This window comes from Octopus sinensis, linkage group LG15, assembly GCF_006345805.1.
Source record: "Octopus sinensis linkage group LG15, ASM634580v1, whole genome shotgun sequence".
Taxonomy (NCBI): Eukaryota; Metazoa; Mollusca; class Cephalopoda; order Octopoda; family Octopodidae; genus Octopus; species Octopus sinensis.
This window is the reverse complement of record NC_043011.1, coordinates 41,180,914-41,194,213: the sequence shown is the minus strand read 5'-3', so window position 1 is coordinate 41,194,213 and position 13,300 is coordinate 41,180,914. Positions and strand designations below refer to the sequence as shown.

The window sequence follows — 13,300 nt, the reverse complement described above, 5'->3', positions numbered from 1 at the left end:
TGCATCAACCCCTTTGCATTTCCCTTGGATATCATCAGTGGCATGGAGAGGGGAGGCTGGTATGCATGGGGGAATGCTGGTCTTCCATAAATGACCTTGCCTGGACTTGTGCCTCGGAAGGGAACATTCTAGGTGCAGTCCCATGGTCATTTATGACTGAAGGGGGTCACCTCTTATCGTCATCATCCTTGTTTAACATCCATCGTCCATGCTGGCATGGGTTGGACAGTTTGACATGCAGCTGGCTAGTAGGGAGCTCTCCGGCACTCCTAACCTCTGTTGTGGCATGGTCTCTATATCCAGATACCCTTCCTAATGACAACCATTTCACAGAGTGTGCTGGGTGCTTTTCACATGCCACTGGCACCACTGCATTTACACAGCACCGGCACTAATGCACCCATGCTGGTGCTGCATAATTGCTGATACACACACACACACACACACAAACAAACACACGCATATATCATTTATTTCTTTATTGCACACAGGGAGCTAAACATATAGGGGACAGACAAGTTGATTACATTGATCCCAGTGTGTAACTGGTACTTATTTAATTGACCCTGAAAGGATGAAAGGCAAAGTTGACCTTGGCAGAATTTGAACTCAGAACATAACAGCAGACAAAATACCACTAAGCATTTCACCTAGTGTGCTAACGATTCTGCCAGCTACCTTAAAATATATATATATATATATATAATTTAGATTCAGATGAATTAGGTACTTAGGTTGAGGCACCAGAATTTAGTACGGTATTCATCATCATCATCATCATCGTTTAACGTCTGCTTTCCATGCTAGCATGGGCTGAACGTATGACTGAGGGCTGGTGAACCAGATGGCTGCACCAGGCTTCAATCTTGATCTGGCAGAGTTTCTACAGCTGGATGCCCTTCCTAACGCTAACCACTCTGAGAGTGTATTATCCATACAGTTTCAAAATAAGATGATTAAAATCAAAATAAGCAACAGGATATCCATATATATATATATATATATATATCATTTAACATCTATATTACATTCTGGCATGAGTTGGATTGTTTGATAGGATTCAATGGATCTAATGATTGAGTCCTGTTCCAATGTTGACTCTGGCATAGTTTGTACAGCTGGATGCCCTTCTTAACAACTTTACAGCATGTATTGAGTGCTCTTTTCATGTCACCAACACTAGTGAAGTTGCCATGCACTCACAAGACTCCAAAACCCAAGGAAATGGGGTGGCTTTATGCTAAGAAATGAGGGGTTAATGTATGAGAGAAGTGGGGTGGGGTAGTCCTGATATTATGTGATAGTTGTAAGCAAGTATTGCCTTAATACAAGTAGTACCATCATATATGTTTCCAGTCTCATCTCATCTCATCTTCATCCACTTATTCCTGGGAGGGTTGTGGTAGTGGTGGGGTGAATCCAGCTGGATCCTCAAGTGAGACCAATCCGAGTTCATGGATGTTATCATCCAACCATCTTGCTTGTGATCTACCCCTGGGTTTCTTGCCGGTTGGTTTTTGCCTGTAAAAATTGTCCAGCAATTCTTTGTCCATGGATTTGAGCTGTGATTTCTCAATTCAAAGAAGTGGTGGCTCTACCTGGAGTGTCTCTCTGATTTCTAAGCTACACTTTTTCTATTGAGTAGCATTACTCCAGAGACCCTTCTGAGGATCCCCCATTTTGGCCATTTGTATTTGCAATCATATTCTTTTGGTGGCACCCAAAATTCATGACAATAGGTAAGGGTAGGCATGAACACCAAAGTGAAGATAGTGAGCTTGGCTTTTTCACCTACCTCCCTTTTCAGTCTTCTGTAGAAACGTCTAGTTAAGGGGAATGGTTACCTTACTTAGAAACCATTCAGTGGCAACAGGAAGGGCATATGGCTGTAGAAAATGTGCCTCAATGATTTCCATCTGCCTCATGACAGTATGGAAAAGAAGACAGTAAAGCCATGATAATGATGATGTATAAGATAAATAGTTCACGTACGTACAATAAACATACTACACCTTGGCCTGGAAAGGGTTCCTGTCTGGTTGTTTGACCTACTGGAAATAGCAGCCAAATCTACCTTAATTAACACTACCACTTTTTCTATTTAAAGGTTTATGCTGGATAGTGTAGTGCAAGGTAGACTACTATACCTGATTGAAAAAATATTAAGTTCGGATAGTCATGGCTGATGGTTGGAGTGTCTCTTGCTCATGGGTCTGATTGATCAGAGCCAATTTGAGGCCAAATGACAGCACTTCACTCTGTTAGGTACATTTGCACCTGATGTTGCTCTCTCTCTTCTCCTCCAGTCGCCCCCCCTCCCACTTTCAATGACATTTATCAGATGTCGTTGACCTACAGATATTTGGATAGGTTATCAGCTACAGCAGTCTGGAGGTGGATGTGACCTCCAAAAGTCAAAGACAATGCACTACTCCTCCTTTCATTACACACACACACACACACGAGGCAAGCTGGCAGTATTGTTAGCATGTTGGACAAAATGCATAACAATATTTCCTCTAGCTCTATACATTCTGAGTTCAAATCTCACTGAAGTCAAAGATAAAATAATGTACCAGACAAGTATTGGGGTCAATGGCCTTGAATCCTGTGACTGACCAGTGCCCTGTTGTGATCTTGGTCACTTACATTTCATAGAAACCAGGTAATTGGCCTTAAGAGTCTCAAGAAGCATCTGTCCTCCACTGAGGATGTGTTAAGGTCACTCCCCCTGGTGGAGAGAATTGACCTGCAAGAGTTGTGTGCCAGTGCCACATAAAAAGCACTTGTGCTGATGCCATGTAAAAGTGCTCATGTGGTTCCACATTAAAAGCACCCAGTGCTCACATTAATGGGATTGGCATTAGGAAGGGCATCCAGCCATAGAAACCAAGCCAAACAGGACTGGAATCTAGTGCAGCTTGTCAGCTCCGGTCAAACCATCCAGCCCATGCCAGCATGGACAATGGATATTAAAGGATGATTATACGCGTGGACACACACATGCATACATTCTTTTATTCTTTCAGTCATTTGACTGTGGCCATGCTGGGGCACCGCCTTTAGTCGAGCAAAGTGACCCCAGGACATATTCTTTGTAAGCCTAGTACTTATTCTATCAGGTCTCTTTTGCCGAACTGCTAAGTTACGGACACGTAAACACACCAGCATTGGTTGTCAAGCGATGTGGGGTGGGGGTGGGGTGGACAAAGACACACAGACACACGACAGGCTCCTTTCAGTTTCCATCTATGAAATCTGCGTGGCGCCTTGGTCAAGTGACTTCTACTATAGCTTCAGGCCAACCAAAGCCTTGTGAGTGGATTTGGTAGACGGAAACTGGAAGAAGCCCGTCATATATGTGTGTGACCGCGTGTGTACCGTTGGCGATTTTTTTTTCCCTGTCTTCCCTTCCTTGAATCTTTCCTTTTCCTATGTTTCTGACGAAGAGCTCCGCTCGAAACGTTAAATCCTCCTTCTTTCTTTCCTTTCCTGAGCGTCCAATAACACTATACTTGTTCCACGTCCTTGTGTTGTTGTGTTTTCATGTTTGGATTAACTATATATATATATATATATATATATACATACACATATATATACATATATATATATGTATGTGTGTCTGTGTTTGTCCCCCCAACATCGCTTGACAACCGATGCTGGTGTGTTTACGTCCCCGTAACTTAGCATTTCGGCAAAAGAGCCTGATAGAACAAGTACTAGACTTACAAAGAATAAGCTCTGGGGATCGATTTGCTCAACTAAAGGCGGTGCTCCAGTATGGCCACAGTCAAATGACTGAAACATGTAAGAGAATAAGAGAAAAATCATCATCATTGTCTAATGTCCTCCTTCCATGCTGGCATGGGTTGGATGGTTTGACAGGAGCTGGCCAGGCTTCTGTGTCTATGTATGTGGATTGGTGAATGCATCCTTCCATCCATCCATGTGTTTGTTATGACAAGTACAGGCATGCCAGTATGGATAGGAAGTTTGATTTCTAACCACGCTGTCCTGAGTTCTGTCACACCATGTGGCACCTTGGTTACGTGTGGCTCCCACCCTTTATATATTGCAAGGTAGCCATGTATCTTCTCTGTAGCAAGACACCTGATAGTCCTTCTATCATACTTTATCCTTTCAGCACCTGGCATAAAGTCACCTCCCCCTCTACTGTAACCCCACTCAGACGAGGTTCCTTTCTTTGTCTTGGGACTTACTTACTGACCTCATTAGTACCTGTGTTAGGAAAAAAGGCATCCAGTACATTCTCTAAAGTAGTTGGTATTAGGAAGGGCATTTAGTCATAGAAACCAGACCAAAAACAGACGCAATGCAGACTTCTGGCCTGTTGGACCTTGTCAGACCACCCAACCTATGGAGCACAGAAGATGGGCATTAACCATTTTGCATTCAAACTGGCCTAAATATTCAACCATATTTTTGGAGCCAACATGAGATTCTCTGCATGGTCACTGGACGTGCTAAAAACAACAGCCACATTTCTGTTGTCTTAAATGAAGTGAAAGGACACATTGAATAAAGTAGTTGTCTTTCGAGACAATTTGCATTTCATGATGAATACTGCATAGTCAAGTCAGCTTGATGTCAGGGTAGACTGACCTCATGGTCATGTGGACCCTGGTTGAGAGCCATTGCACTAAAGGATTATTACTTTGTTTGAAAAAAGGTATGGGTTGGTGTCAGGAAGAGCATCCAGGCATAGAAAAATCTACCTCAACAAATTCTTTTTGATCCATGCAGGCTTAAAGAAGTGGACTTTAAAAACAATGAGGATGATATAGAAAACCCTTAGGGTCTCTTATGAGCCCAAGGACTCAGAAGGCCAGAGCTAAACCCAGCTTTCATGACATATTAGTAACTGAGATTACAACACTTCCCTTCCCTGGATGGGGTGCCAGTCCTTTGCAGGATTAACTTCCCAGTTGTTGCTGGAACTCATTTACAGCTGAATGGACTGGAGCAACATGAAACGAAGTTCTGTAGATGATAATCATATTTTATAAGCTTAAAGCTTATAAGCAATCATCATGTATTGACTAAGGAAAATAGTCTAATATTGGGGCATATAAGTGAGTTTTCCGTACACATGGGTCTTGAACCCTTGTTCAAGAATACAACACACCATCTGATTCAGGAATTGAACAATCATGAATGCAGCACTGTAGCCTCCTGACCATGCACCGTAACAACGTGTAAAAGCAACTTGTTTTGCAAATGAACACCATTTTCAAAGTAGTAGAGTGGTATATGAGGAAAATTTAGCTACTATTTCTTGTAAGTTGAATGACCACGATGAGGCTCTGATCATCGGCTTGTTAAGACATAGTTACTACGAAAGGTCATTGGTGAATAATGATTTAGTTTCTACATAATATCGGAAATATTTGAGTTGTGCGTCATTTATGAGTAATGGGATATGAGTTACGGGTGGATGGGTGCCTGTGTGTTTTATTCATATGTGCTGTGCTTGTGACTGGGTCACAAATTAGGTTGTTATACCCCTCTCCCCTTCACTCACCACCACCACCACCACATTTTTAATGTCCTTTTTTCTATGCTTGTATGGGTAGGTCAGAGTTTAATAAAGCAGATCTTCTAAAACCAGATGCCCTCCCTATCACCAGACCACACCTTTTTCCACGTAAATTTGCTATTTAGCTTCTAAATCAGCTGTGATCCACCAGATCAAGGCCTTCTAGTTGTGACCATCCTACTTGATTTTTAGGCATATCTAATGCGTCTTTTCTTTTTTAAGACAGTAGGATGTGTGTATGTGTGTGTGTGTGTGTGTGAGAGAGGGAGAGTGTTCAGAAAGTTGTCAAGGAAAAGATGGAAGAATTTAGAGGGAAATAACCAAGCCCTCAATTGTACCCTAACTGATAGAATGACATGACATTTAAGAGATAACCCCATACACCTGTCACCCGATGGTTAGGCATATACCTGCTCAGATTTCCTTTCTGTCTTTTGCACAATTATGTGTGTGTGTGTATTTATATAGTTACCTGGTGACCTCATCAGTTTTGGTGCCATATAAAATGCACCCAGTACACTCTGCAAAGTGGTTGGCATTAGGAAGGGTAGGAGTCTGGTTTGGCATGGAAAACGGATATTAAATGATGATGATGATATGTATGTATACATTTCAGTTTGGCTTCCATGTGTATCTTCTCCGGTGGTTATGAATGCTGAATATTGATTGGAAGAATACAATAATGAAAACATGTGTCTGAAATGGGGTTCCTTGCTTGATAGGACTCTTGGAGTAATGTTACTCAACAGGGTGCATAGCTTGGAGATCAGGAAATTCTCCAGGTCGAACCACTACTCTCTGCATTGAAAGGTCACAACTTGGTACTAAGGACATGTGATTAGAATGTTACAGGAAAGAATTGCAAGACAGATTCTTCGAGACAGATTCTTCGAGACGGGTTCTTCAAGACGGGTTCTTCAAGACGGGTTCTTCGAGACGGGTTCCTCGAGACGGGTTCCTCGAGACGGTTCTTCGAGACGGGTTCTTCGAGACGGGTTCCTCGAGACGGGCTCCTCAAGACGAGTTCCTTGGGATGGGTTCCTCGGGACAAGCCAACCCAAATGTCAGCGGACCTAGGGATAGAACAAAAACGAGATGGTTGGATAAAATCCATTGTCTCAGTTAATCGTACTTGGGAATCCAGCCAGAAAGTGTAATGATGGTTGCTTCTGATGGGACACTATGGAGAAGGGCACCTGAGGACTCTCCCTCCATGACCCTCTCAAAAACAAATAGGCAAAGTGGTTGGATGGATGGATAGGTTGTTTAGTCTATATGCGTTTACCAAGTTGTCTACAAAGCTGTTTGGGCTTTCACAACAACATCCATTGTCATCGTTTATTATTTGTCAAAGAAATGAATATCGAACAGAACGCCTTCATTCGTGTTTTTTTTTGTTGTGTTTTAGCTTCTTTTCTTCTTTTTAACCCACTTGCGTAGCTTTTTGTCTGTATGTGTATGAGGTTGCACACTCCGATTTTTACGTATTGTATTTGTACTACTTTTTATGCAGTGGTACTTGACAAACAAGTACAACTAAATCTGACTCCGTGAACTGAAACTGAAGTCATTCCTGAAATTTCTTGTGTGGGATTTTAAAGTCTCTTTAAAGGCTCTCAGGATCTCTCATGGTGTAATTGTTGTTTATTTATTTTACATTTTATTTATTTCATATTTTATTTTATTAATTTATAGGCACAGTCATGGCTAAGTGGTTAAGAAGCTTGCTTTGCAATCATGTGGCTTCAGGTTCAGTCCCATTGCACAGTACCTTGTACAAGTGTCTTGTACTATAGCACTGGGCTGACTGATACTTTGTGAATGAATTTTGTTGGTGAAAACTGTGTGGAAGCCTATATATATATATATATATATATATATATATACATATGTATGTATATATATGTATATATATATATATATATATGTATATATATGTATGTATATATATGTATGTATATATATGTATGTATATATATGTATGTGTATATATGTATGTGTATATATGTGTGTATATATGTGTGTATATATGTGTGTATATATATATGTATGTGTATATATGTATGTATATATATATATGTATGTATATATATGTATGTATATATATGTATGTGTATATATGTATGTGTATATATGTGTGTATATATGTGTGTATATATATATGTATGTGTATATATGTGTATATATATATATGTATGTGTATATATGTATGTGTATATATGTATGTATGTATATATATATGTATGTATATATATGTATGTGTATATATGTATGTGTATATATGTGTGTATATATGTGTGTATATATATATGTATGTGTATATATGTGTGTATATATATATGTATGTGTATATATGTGTGTGTATATATATATGTATGTGTATATGTGTGTGTATATATATGTATGTATGTGTATATGTGTGTGTATATATATATGTATGTGTATATATGTGTGTATATATATATGTATGTGTATATATGTGTGTATATATATATGTATGTGTATATATGTGTGTATATATATATGTATGTGTATATATGTGTGTATATATATATGTATGTGTATATATGTATATATATATGTATGTGTATATATATATATATATATATATTAATATTAGACAAAAAGAGATAACAAAGCCTAGGCTGTGAGGAATTTTCAGGACATTTATAAGGAAAGAGATACAGATATAGTCTTACAGATGTTTCTGGGATATTATGGATGTCCCTCTTTCAGAGACTATGTGAGATTGTTAAATAGAGGTAAATGTTTGAGCTCGAAATAAGCAATCATTGTAGAAAAGGAAGAGATAGGGAATAAGGGAATCATCATCATCATCATCATCATCATCATCGTTTGATGATGATGATGATTCCCAGAGGGAAATCAGAGAATGAAAGTAGAAATTTTACATAAATAATGGAACTGCAACTACAATCTTTTATTTCCACTTTCATTCTCTTATTTCCCTCTGTATTTCCTCAACAAATCTGCTTCAACAAATTCCGGACTGACCCATGCAGGCATGGAGAAGTGGATATTAAATGATGATAATGCTATTGTTGTTGTTGTTGTTTGTTCCTTCTCGAGCCATGCCTGCCTGGCTCAGAAGGGCCAGTTTCCTGGTTTCCTTGGCATATAGGTTCCCCACCTGGAACGGGACGCCGGTGAGCTGCAAGACGAAGGAGGAAAGAGTGAGAGAAAGTTGTGGCGAAAGAGTCGGCAGAAGTTCACCATTATCTTCTGCCAGAGCCGTGTGGAGCTTAGGTGTTTCGCTCATAAACACACACATCGCCCGGTCTGAGATTCGAACCCACGATCCCTCGACCGCGAGTCCGCTGCTCTAACCACTAGGCCATGTGCCTCCATGGATGCTATGGTAGGCTTTGGAAATAGATTTGGCTGCTGTTTCTAGCATATCATGCAACCACGTAGCAACTCCCTTAGCTTGTTGCTGATAGTTTAGCTGTTGGTGAATAACAACTTCAGCCAAATGATAAGTGTTAAAGAGATATTTTCTTTAGATTCTGAAGAAAGTTTCTTCCAACTACCAAAAATGTCAGCATTAGAATCTTGATTCCTCAGACATTGCAGCATTCTTCTACTGTTAACATCATGTTCTTTGCTAACTCTCTCCTCCTCAACCACTCTTACAGTGAGATAACAGGTCTAGTAAAAGACAATGCTAAATGGTTAATGGTATTTAGATTCTTGTCTCACTTAACCGAATTTTCATCTCGTGGAATCCTGACATCCTCACTCAACGACGAAATAAGAAATCAGTCTTGTTCTTAAATTTGTTAGTTAATGTTAGAATGCATTATTATTACCATTTGACCTAAGGCTGTGAGCTGGCCGAATTGTTAGCATGCCGGGCAAAATGCAGAGCAGCATTTTGTCCATCTCTACATTCTTAGTTCAAATTCTGCCAAGGTCAACTTTGCCTTTCATCCTTTTTTTTTTTTTGGGTGGGGGGTGGGGTGGGGTAGATAAAATAAGTACCTATTTATTTACTACCCACAAGGGGCTAAACACAGAGGGGACAAACAAGGACAGACAAACGGATTAAGTCGGTTACATTGACCCCAGTGCGTAACTGGTACTTATTTAATCGACCCTGAAAGGATGAAAGGCAAATTCGACCTCGGCGGAATTTGAACTCAGAACGTAGCGGCAGACAAAATACCGCTAAGCATTTCGTCCAATGTGCTAACGTTTCTGCCAACTCGCCGCCTGTAGATAAAATAAGTACCAGTTACACACTGGGGTCGACGTAATCGGCTTAACCCCCTTCCCCGGACTTGCTGGACTTGTGCTGAAATTTGAAATCGGTTTCACAATTTGACCTTGCAATGTCCTCTCGTCGATTGCCCTTGTGGCAATTACATGAAGTTGTTATTACTAGGCCAGTGGATTGGCAGAACCATTGGTGCTGTCAAAAGTGCTTTGTGTGGTATTTGTTTCGATTCTGTATGTTTTTTGAGTTGAAATCTTGCTGAGGATGAATTTGACTTTCATCCTTTCAAAGGTCGATAAAATAAAGTACCAGTCGAATACTGGGGTTGATGGAATTGATTAACCACTTCTCAAATTTGAAACCATTATGGCTGAATCATTAGCATGCCAGGCAAAATGCTTAGCAGTTTTTCGTCTGTCTTTATGTTCTGACTTCAAATTCCACTGGGGTTCACATTGCCTTCCCTCCTTTCTGGGTCAGCAAAATTAGTACTAGCTGAGTACTGGAGTTGATGTAATCGACTAAACTCCTGCCTCAATTTTCAGGTCTTGTGCCTATAGTAGAAAGGATTATTATTATTATTATTATTATTATTATTATTATAAAAAGGTTGTGAGCTGGCACAATCATTGGTGAGTTGGACAAAGTGCCTAGCAGGATTTTGCTCTGGCTCTTTATGTTCTGGGTTCAAATCAGTTGTGTACTGGGGTTGATCTAATTGACTGGCCCCGGGCGAAATGCTTAGTGGTATTTCGTCTCTCATTATGTTCTGAGTTCAAATTCTGCCGAGGTCACCTTTGCCTTTCATCCTTTCAGGGTCAATAAATTAAGTTCCAATTGCATACTGGGGTCGATCTAATCAACTGCCCCCAGCCCCACCCCAAAATTGCGGGCCTTGTGCCTAGAGTAGAAAAGAATAAAATAAAGTACCAGTTATGTGCTGGGGTTGATGTAATCAACTAATCTTCACCCCCTTAAAACTGTGTGCCTATCGTGTGTGTGTGTGTATATATATATATATATACTAGCAGTATCGCCCGGCGTTGCTCGGGTTGTAAGGGAAATAAATATATAAGCATTTTTAGAGAGTTATAGCCAAAAAATAGCAAAAAAATGCATTAAAAATTGAAAAAAAATGAAGGCAAATTTTCTTTTAATCATTGACACATCGTAGATATTTTTAGAGAGTTACTTCCCTTATATAATAGCGAAAAAAATGCATAAAAATGGAAAAATACGATGGTAAATTTTTTTTAAATCGTAGACACATCGTAGACGCACGCTAATACCCAGAAGGGCTCGATATGAATGACGACTAAAAGATACCCGCTTTTGGTTAAACTGCACCGCAAAATGTGGGAGTAGTTAGGAATCTAAATCGTAGGAGACAGACACACAACTTCACTCTTATATAAAGATGCTTTTTTTTTTCAGTCATAGAGTTAGATTTATGAAGGTCTTCAGTAGAAAATCCTTTGAATTCTGACTCGCTGCTTGATATAATGAATTTGTATCCATTTTTTGTCAGAATTACAAATTTTGAAAACACAATAGGAACAAATTTCGGAAAAAAATCTCCCATAATTCACGGAATTAAAATTACACTTCGATTTTTGTACAAAACTGTAGTTGAAGTGTTTACGAAGTATAATACGTGTTTTCACGAATGTACTAAAGAGATTTGCTCTGATATTCTCATTTAAATATGAATAGGTAAATTCGGGCGGCTTGGTAACTATATATAAGTGTCGTCTGTTTATACATAAACACTGTTTCATACTGCAATTATATATACATATATCTATATATAATATTATATAATAAAATATATACAGAGTAAAATAAAAACCAATTTACCTTTTCTGTCCGTCCGTGTGTCTTTGCAAATGTGTTGGAATGATAAGTGAGTTGAGTTTTGGCGCCTTTTTTACTAATAACAAACACACACGTGTTTGTATGTAGTTGTATATGTATGTGTATGCGTGTGTGTGAGGAATGAGACACACACACTCATGCACGCACACATGTACATCAATGTTTTCGGAGTGATATGTTAAAATATTGAGTTTTCTCAAATTTTGTCTTAATTGGTGGTAAAATTTAAAGAAATTTTTTATGGCATCACCCACTGAAGTACTCTGAAAAATCTTAGGTAAACTCTAATTGAAGAAATTGTGTGAGGATTAAATCGTTATGTATTTATTTGTTTCTGTTTGCTGTGTTTCTTTATTTTTTGAGTAGTGGTTTAAATACTTTCAGTTTAGTCTTGCTCAAATCACTCTGTCGCTATTTACTTTCATTTTATTCGTTGCCCACTGTGTGTGTGCGTTTGCGTGTGGTGTAAACCAGACTAAGAAAAGCATTTGACACACACACCAGAATGTGAGTTTTCTGTAAATTTTGCTTAATTGGAGTTTAAATTTTAAAAACTGGACCTGGCATGACGCGATGCATTGTACTCTAAAAAATGCTAGGTAAATTGTAATTGAAGAAATCCTATATTGTAGATTTGTATAACTCCCAAAGGGAGGCAGATAAAATCTGCCTTTTATAATAAGAGATATACAGTCACCATGATAGATTGGTAGCCACTACACACATTTTTTTTCTCTCCTTGTTTTTTTCTGTGTCCCTTTCTGTAGAAGAGCGTAGGCTCGAAACGTAAAAGACTTTTTCTATTCCTGAGCATTATACTAATACATCTGTTTGTTTTGTACCTCACCTGTCTTCGTCTTTTGTTTTTTTTGTGAACTCTCCCCTATATATATATATATATATATATATATCGGGAGAATTCACAAAAAAACAAAAGACAAAGACAGGTGGTTTAGAAAACAAACAGATGTATTAATATAACGCTCAGGAATAGAAAAAGTCTTTAACGTTTCAAGCCTATGCTCTTCCACAGAACGGAACACAGAAAGAAACAAGGAGAGAAAAAATGTGTGTAGTGGCTAGCGATCTATCATATATATATATATATATATGTGTATATTTGTGTTTGCCCCTCCACCACTCCTTGACAACTGGTGTTGGTTTGTTTACATCTCCTTAACTTAGTAGTCAGCAAGAATGACCAATAGAATAAGTACCAGGATTGAAAAATAATTACTAGGGTCATTTTGTCTGAGCAAACCCTTCAAAGCAGTGCCCCAGCATGGCTGCAGTCCAACGAGTGTAACGAGTAAAAGACAAAAAGCTAAACAGTAAGGTATGGTTTGCAAGAAACTTCACTGCCATTTCTAGCAGGTTAGCTATTCCTCCCTAGCTACTACTATCTTAACCCTTTCGCTACTGTATTTCTGTTGAGATGTTCTGTGTTTCTTTCAGTTAATTTTAAATGTAACAAAGAATTTAGTAAAATAATTTAGTTATCATTAAGGTTTGGTGGAAGATTTTAATTCAAACCTTATGAAAACAAGAGAATTGTACTACAGAGCCAGAGCTGGTTTCAGCCGGGTTGGTATCAAAAGGGTTAAGATGTATTCACCTGATTCAATTTT

At 38.8% G+C, this 13,300-nt stretch overlaps 1 protein-coding gene across 1 annotated transcript in view; it reads left to right on the top strand.

Moving 5' to 3' along the window:
* The window catches only part of LOC115219777 (aconitate hydratase, mitochondrial), a 64,221-nt gene that overhangs the window by 14,190 nt on the left and 36,731 nt on the right, over positions 1–13,300 (top strand). The gene's annotated exons all lie outside the window — the stretch shown is intronic.